This window comes from Solanum lycopersicum, chromosome 3 (genome assembly GCF_036512215.1).
Source record: "Solanum lycopersicum chromosome 3, SLM_r2.1".
Classification (NCBI taxonomy): Eukaryota; Viridiplantae; Streptophyta; class Magnoliopsida; order Solanales; family Solanaceae; genus Solanum; species Solanum lycopersicum.
The window spans coordinates 4,655,058-4,662,448 of record NC_090802.1 but is presented as its reverse complement, the minus strand read 5'-3'; the positions used below and the strand labels follow the sequence as shown (position 1 = coordinate 4,662,448).

The following is a 7,391-nucleotide window of genomic DNA, read 5'->3' as shown; positions in this document are numbered from 1 at the left end:
TATTCAACCCTTGTGTTTCGGACATCCAATTTTCCTCTACGTGTAATTTTTGTGCAAATCAATGTTACTTCCTCCGTTTTTGTATGATTTTGCTTTTAGTAATGATTATTTTATAAGGAATGTGATACTTTTATCAACTATGCAAGCAAGAACATAGTTCTATGTTGTTAAATGCAACCAACTTTTCCAGGTTATATATTCCTAGTTTTTGAAATACTAGGCATCATAGTACCCCCCACACGTATTTGTGCACTCTTCTATATTTAATCGTATTGCAGGGCTTGACTTTTTATTCTGCATGATGTGATACAAAAAGTCAATTACCATCATCAATTTGAGGCAGAAATACATATATTCTTCATGGATCTAGAGAAGTAATAATCTTTCTTGTTTCTACATGAGTTTAGGACATTGAAGACTTATAAAGTTTAAGAAAAAAAAGAAAGATTGAAGTTGTTGCTATGGAAAACGAAGATTCTTCTGTAAGGAGATGGGAGGACCTTGATATTAATATCTTGGTGATGATATTCTTGTCCTTTGGCCTTTTCCAGTTGATATATGCAATTCCTCAAGTTTGTCGTGCATGGCGATTGACTTGTTGTGATCCACATCTCTGGAAAACGTTGGACTTGTCCGTGTTATATGTTGACTAACATGAGACGCACGTGTCCAACACTAGTAGGAAAAAAACATAAATGGTTGTTGACCAGAATCAATTACAGGTGGGTGACATTTCAACTTCTGTTTGACCAAAATTTCGTTTATATACTCACTCCTCATCAAAACACACTATCATCCCACAATTTCACCCAATATTTTTTTGTGCGCATTGAATTGATTAAACAATCTAAAGGCATGTCCTAAATCTCTCTCTGTCTTATCTTCTACCTACATTCTCCATGATTGTTTTTCTGATTAATTCTTTATTCATGTCACATTTTGATTACAAAAGTTATTGTGGGTGTTGAAAAAATTCGGTAAACTTCTTTTGAAATTTTTTTCTTCTCTTTTTTAGCAATTTGATTTCTGCTCATATAGATCTGAATTCAAGGTTTTCTAGATATTTCAATTACTAGCAATTTAATGTTGTATGATAAAATGTGTGTTTTCTTGTTATTAATGTTTAACTATTTGCCAAGGTTGGTTTTCATTTATTGAATTTTCATTTTTTTTATAGAACGATTTAATTTGTACATAAAATAATAGCTATATGAATCCTCAATGTACATATCATTCATTTAGTTATTGTAAAGTAGTATTGAAAATTTGAATTCGCTTAGAGAGGATGTGTACAAAAGGACCATACCAGTTCTCTTTAATTTGTACTTGTGTTGCTCTTCAAAAAATACAACAAGACTTCAACTTTTCAACCCTTGTGTTTCGGACATCCAATTTTCCTCTACATGTAATTTTTTTGCAAACCAATGTTACTTCCTCCGTTTTTGTATAATTTTGCTTTTAGTAATGATTATTTTATCGGAAATGTGATACTTCTATCAACTATGCCAGCAAGCTGAACATAGTTCTATGTCGTTAACTGCAACCAACTGTTCCAGGTTATATATTCCTAGCTTTTGAAATACTAGGCATTATAGTACCCTTCAGACGTATTTGTGCATTCTTCTATATTTCATCGTATTGTAGGGCTTGACTTTTTATTCTTCATGATGTGATACAAATAGTCAATCACCATCATCAATTTTTCATAGATCTAGAGAAATAATAACCTTTCTTGTTTCTACAGGAGTTTAGAAGATTGAAGACTTATGGAGTTTCAGAAAAAAAGAAAGATTGAAGTTGTTGCTACGGGAAACGAATATTCTTCTGTAAGGATATGGGAGGACCTTGATATTAATATCTTGGTGATGATATTCTTGTCCTTTTGGCCTTTTCCAGTTGATATATACAATTCCTCAAATTTGTCGTGCATGGGGATTGACTTGTTGTGATCCACGTCTCTGGAAAACGCTGGACTCGTCCGTGTTACAATCGAATTTCATCAGACTCCCTTTGATGTCGTATGTATACGTCGACAGTCCGTCTGAAGAAAGATTGACCCGAGTCCTAAATAATTGCTTGAACCTCAGTCGTGGAAGCATACAAACATTGATCTTCCATCCCAATTTGTATGTTAACGACAATCAATTAACTTTTGCTGCCGAGAGGTTTTCCCCCGATAAACTTTCATCTTTCTATAGTGTTTTAATTATAACTTAAATCAAGAAACCATACAACAAGCAAAGTTTCAGAGATATCAGATCTCTATGAGTTTCCATTATTCTTAGAGAAGCAAGATTACTGTGACAAATGAATAAAATAGCTAATTAGATCTCGTCTTTTTCAGGTGTCCACAACTTAAACTCCTTGTTATGCCTTCTTGGAACAAAATTAAAAAGCGAACAATATGCAGGGCTATTCATATATCGAAAGATCTTGAATCACTAATGATGCCAAGAATAAATAATCATGCACGTGTCATTGAGGAAATTGGAAGGAGTTGCCAAAAAAATTTCCATGCTTAAAGTTGTAGGGCCCTGTGATAAGCTCTTTGCATCTGCACTGGCTTCATTTCTTCTAAACTTGGAAATATTGAGTCTGAGATGCATGGTGTTATCTAAACCTGCTCTGGCTCTAATCTTGGAGGAGTTAAAAAAGTTGAAAGTGCTTAACATATCATATTGCATAGTTACTGAAGACCCTCCACTCGAGCCGATGAGAATTCTGACCGAGCTTGATAAATCAATTCTTGAAAAAGCGTATAGGTTCGATAAATTCCTAACCTGCATGAGTGACTCATGCATCATGTGTCAGCGCTCTAAATGATCAAGGGTTTATGAGGTGGTATAAGTATGAAGAAGACATCTGGAAAGTGGATGAGGTGAAATCTCGTGCAGTTTGACAACTTTAAGAAGATACTCGCTCATGAGCTAAAGGTGTGGAGTAAATGTTTGTGTTTCGATGAACTTGTGTTTTTCGTTTCTGTGTTTACGTAGTACACATTAGATTCTTTATCCAGTTTCATATGTATTTCCAAGCACAGTAAGCTTATACCATGTTTGCTAAGCTTTTGGTTAAACTTTGGAAAAAAATAAGTGCTTTTGAAATTAGCAAAAGTTGTTTCCAAAATGGAAAAAGTAGATTTTCTTCCAAAGTACTTATTTATAAATAATTTTTAGAATCTATATTTATACTTTCTTAGAAATAGTTTTTTGAAAATTTATGGAACTTTAAGTTGCCTAAAAAGGCTTTTATAATTAATTTATCGAACACTGTTTTTCACTTAAACGTATTTTTATTATTTTTTTTTAAAAAAAAAAGAAACACTTGAAAAAATGTTTATCTAATTGAGTTGATTTTTAGAAACTCAACTAAACATGTTATAATTCTTTCATGAAGGTCCTAAACTCCTTATAGAATAAAGGTGATGCAAACTACAAATAATTGAGAAACTTTAACTCATAAGAAGGTAAAATTTGAACATGAGTTGAAGTGTACTATTTTATTTTTTTTTACATTGAGTTGTGTATCAATCAATATCGTTAGTAAATATATCATCAAGTTTATATTTTGTGAAAATTTCATTACTCCTTCATTATTTTTGCAAAAATTATGTTAATACCAAATGATGAATTTCTGTTTTTACAAATATTAAATTATGGGTCAATTTTTATATAAAAAAAATGTGAAATTATGGAATGAAATCATAAAAAATATGGCTAATTTGATATTTCATGAGATAATTCTAAAATCATGAAATCAAATTGCACTTTTATAGTAATTCAATTTCATGTAAATAAAATCACAAGGTAATTTTCATCTTTTTTAGTATTATCTATGTGAAGCTTTGAATTTTAATTTTTAGATTTTTGTTGTGGAACTTTTCATAGATAAATGAAAAAAAAGAGAGTTACTGATTGTAGAATATTTAATTTTCTGCTAATTAGTCATGCATGGAGATTTTATCACACCTACCTAGATTTACAACTTTTTACGTGTCCTAACTATCATCTAATCAATTGAATCTCTATCTGATATGTACTGTGATAACTCTGTTGTGCGGAATTTGAGATAATACGAGAAAATATAAATGTGAAAAACAAGACAACAGATTTATGTGGTTCACCAATAAATTGGCTACGTCCACGGGGAAGAGAGGAAGCAGTTTTATTATGGAGAGGCAAAAACAGAATACAGAATAGGGTTTGCCATAGCGTCTATATATAGTGCTAAGCTACGCCCTAACAGGCTTGGGTCCAACATACAGAATTGACAGATAATTAAGGGCCCAATACAACAACATAGCGAGACCCCCGTCCTTTCTGTTGTAACGGGTCCGATTCAAGGCATTCAACAAACTCCAATCGAAAGACAAAGAAAACAATTAAGAATATAAGCTATGGAAAGAAGAAGAAGAAGACAAAATTCTCATCGACTGCCTTTCTTACGTAAACTGATGGTTATAACAACCCTAGGTAGTGATGCAAAAATTTAAAATACAAGGACTAATATGTAAAGGCGATAAAATAAGATAAAGGCTCAATATAGTTAATGGTGAAGTTATTAACTATATTAACCAATTGTTGCTGGCCCATATCATATGAATACCCCCTCAGAGATACTTCTTTGACCTCAAGGAAGAGAAATTGCTTGAAATCGGATCTTCAGTGTATGTATATTCCACCCTGTGGCTTGATCAAAATAAGCAGGTGTAAACGCGGAAGGCAAAAAAGCGAACCTCTAAAGACCACGAGTAAGAAGATAGACGAGAAATATATCGAAAAACACAGATTTAACGTGGTTTGGTCAATCGACCTACATCCACAAAGGAGATGAGCAATCCACTATAAATAAGAGAATACAAAATACAGAGAGAAACAACATCAACCAATTCACTCAGAATACATGGGAGGTTCATACAAGTGATAACGTATCAATACCCACAATTTCTCCCCATAACAAAAACTCTCAAAACCCTTAAGATTGCATGCTGATTAAGCTAGAAGGAACATGCCTCTATTTATAGAGTACTAAGAATTTTCCTACAAGAAAAAAGATTAGTCAATTCAAAACCTCTTCCTAAAAGGAAAACTTATTTAGGGTAAGAAATCAGGGCAAATAAAATCAAACACCTACCACATGAAGGACATGATAAGGGCCATAATACTTGTAAGAGAGTTTGATAAAATGTTTGTTGCATAGTGTGATCTGCCTATAAGGTTGGACCTTTCAGAAGACACAATCTACAAATTGAAATTTTATGTCTGATCTCTCTTGTTAGCCTAATCAACCATTGTTGTTGCACCCTACTGAGGTGAAATTTGAGCATCTGCAGGTTGAACTCTCTGGTAACCAAGCTCCTATCCACCTCAATGAGCTCAGAATCACCTTATAAGTAAGGCAAATGCAAGGGGGAGGTTGTGTGGAACTGTGGAAAGTAGTGTTGTACCACCACTCAGCAAATACCAAATAATGAGTCCAGTCCTTCGGAGAATCTGCACAATTGCACCTAAGATATGTCTTTAAATAGCTGTTCACATGTCAGCTTGTCCGTCGGTTTGAGGATGGTGTGCTGTGGAAATCTTCAGTGTCACACCTTGCATAGCATATAACTTTTGCCACACCTTGCTAGTAAAGATGGGATCCATGTCACTAACAATGTCTTCACGAAGACTGTAGTTTAAATACGTGCTCCATGAATAGATTAGTAACATCCAACGCAGTGTAAGGATGAGAAAGGGCTATGGGGAATACTGGAGACAAATTAGAAGTGTCACCGTGCTTCACCTTTTCAACAACAAAAGAATCCTATCTTATTCTCATGTGAGAGAAGAGGAAACATCGAATATGATTGAAAAAATCAGCAAAGAGTGTTATTCTTCGAGTTCAGTGATAGATTTTAAGAGATTGTTTCTGTTCTCTCACCAACAACATCGTTAGCAGAGTGGCCTTAGGGAGGAAATATAATGACACAGAAGGTGGGATGAATGCAAAGGTTACTTTAGATGAATTTCTCAAACTTTTGGGTACTTTTAGCATTGGGGATTATATTCCACGGCTTGAATGGGTCAATAGAATCACTGGTCTTGACACCAAAGTGGAGAAAGTTGCTAAAGATTTGAATACATTTTTGGAGAGTGTGATTGAAGAACACATTAGTAGGCACAGGAAAGGAGAATATAGTACTAAAGACTTCGTAGACGTTTTGTTGGAAATTCAGAATGGTAAGGAAACTGGCTTTCTTCTTTAAAGGGATTCAATGAAAGCTATCATCTTGGTAAGTAAGCATCTCTCTTAATTAGAATTCGTACTACTATGTTGTTTCGTTGTTAAATACTTTGTGATGTAGAATATTATTGTTATGCTTCCACATGCACCTAATCATACATGCATAATCCAGCATAACACTTATAGTTTTTTTGTGTATGTGTTTCTTTTAAATGCGTAGGATAATTTTGCTGGTGGTACGGATACAACGTATACAGCTTTAGAGTGGATAATGACAGAGCTTTTAAGCCATCCAAGAGCCATGGAGAAATTAAAGAATGAAGTGCGAGGATTAGCCCAAGGGAAAGCAGAAGTAACAGAGGATGACTTGGGAAATATGCACTATCTGAAAGCAGTGATCAAAGACACTCTGAGGCTTCATCCACCGATTCCACTATTAGTTCCTCAAGAATAAATTGAAGACATAAATATACTTGGCTACCACATAGTTGCTGAAACTCAATTCATTATCAATGCTTGGACAATCGGAAGAGATCCTTTATCATGGGAAAATTCAGAGGAGTACCAGAGAGGTTCTTAAATAGTCCTATTGATGTCAAAGGATTAAACTTTGAGTTGATTCCGTTTGGAGCAGGTAGAAGGGGCTGCCCAGGAAATGCTTTTGCTGTTGTGATGAATGAGCTAGCATTAGCAAGACTTGTGCACAAGTTCAATTTTGCATTGCCAGAAGGGTTAAAACTGGAAGATTTGGATATGACCGAAGTCAGTGGCATCGCGATTCGTAGGAAGTCACCTCTGCTAGCAGTGGCCACTACATGGTCTATTTAGTTATTGCTGGTAGTTAATAGTTTCATGATACGAAATAAGTGTACTGGTTCACTCCCTTTTTAGAAATACCATGTAAATATTATGAGTATTTAGATGATATTTGCTACTGCCTACTGCCATACATCACCACACTAGCATGCTCCCAAAGTGGTCCACGAACAGCGATATCCAGTAAGCCTAACTCGAAATAACTTCATTCAGCATCAAGATGGATGAAAAACAGAAAATTGTAGAGTCAAGTGATTGATGATCGTGCAACTTTTTGAATAGATAATCCGTAACCTCTGGTACAGTGAGTGGATTAAATTTCCTAGGGAGACACAGTAGTTTGTATGGAC

General features: G+C 34.5%; 2 pseudogenes; both read left to right on the top strand.

Moving 5' to 3' along the window:
• The first annotated feature begins 281 nt into the window (after positions 1-281).
• Positions 282-2,899, top strand: LOC112941157 (F-box/LRR-repeat protein At3g48880-like; annotated as a pseudogene).
• A 2,828-nt stretch (positions 2,900-5,727) lies between these two features.
• Positions 5,728-7,116, top strand: LOC101263582 (cytochrome P450 71A4-like; annotated as a pseudogene).
• Positions 7,117-7,391: the final 275 nt, after the last annotated feature.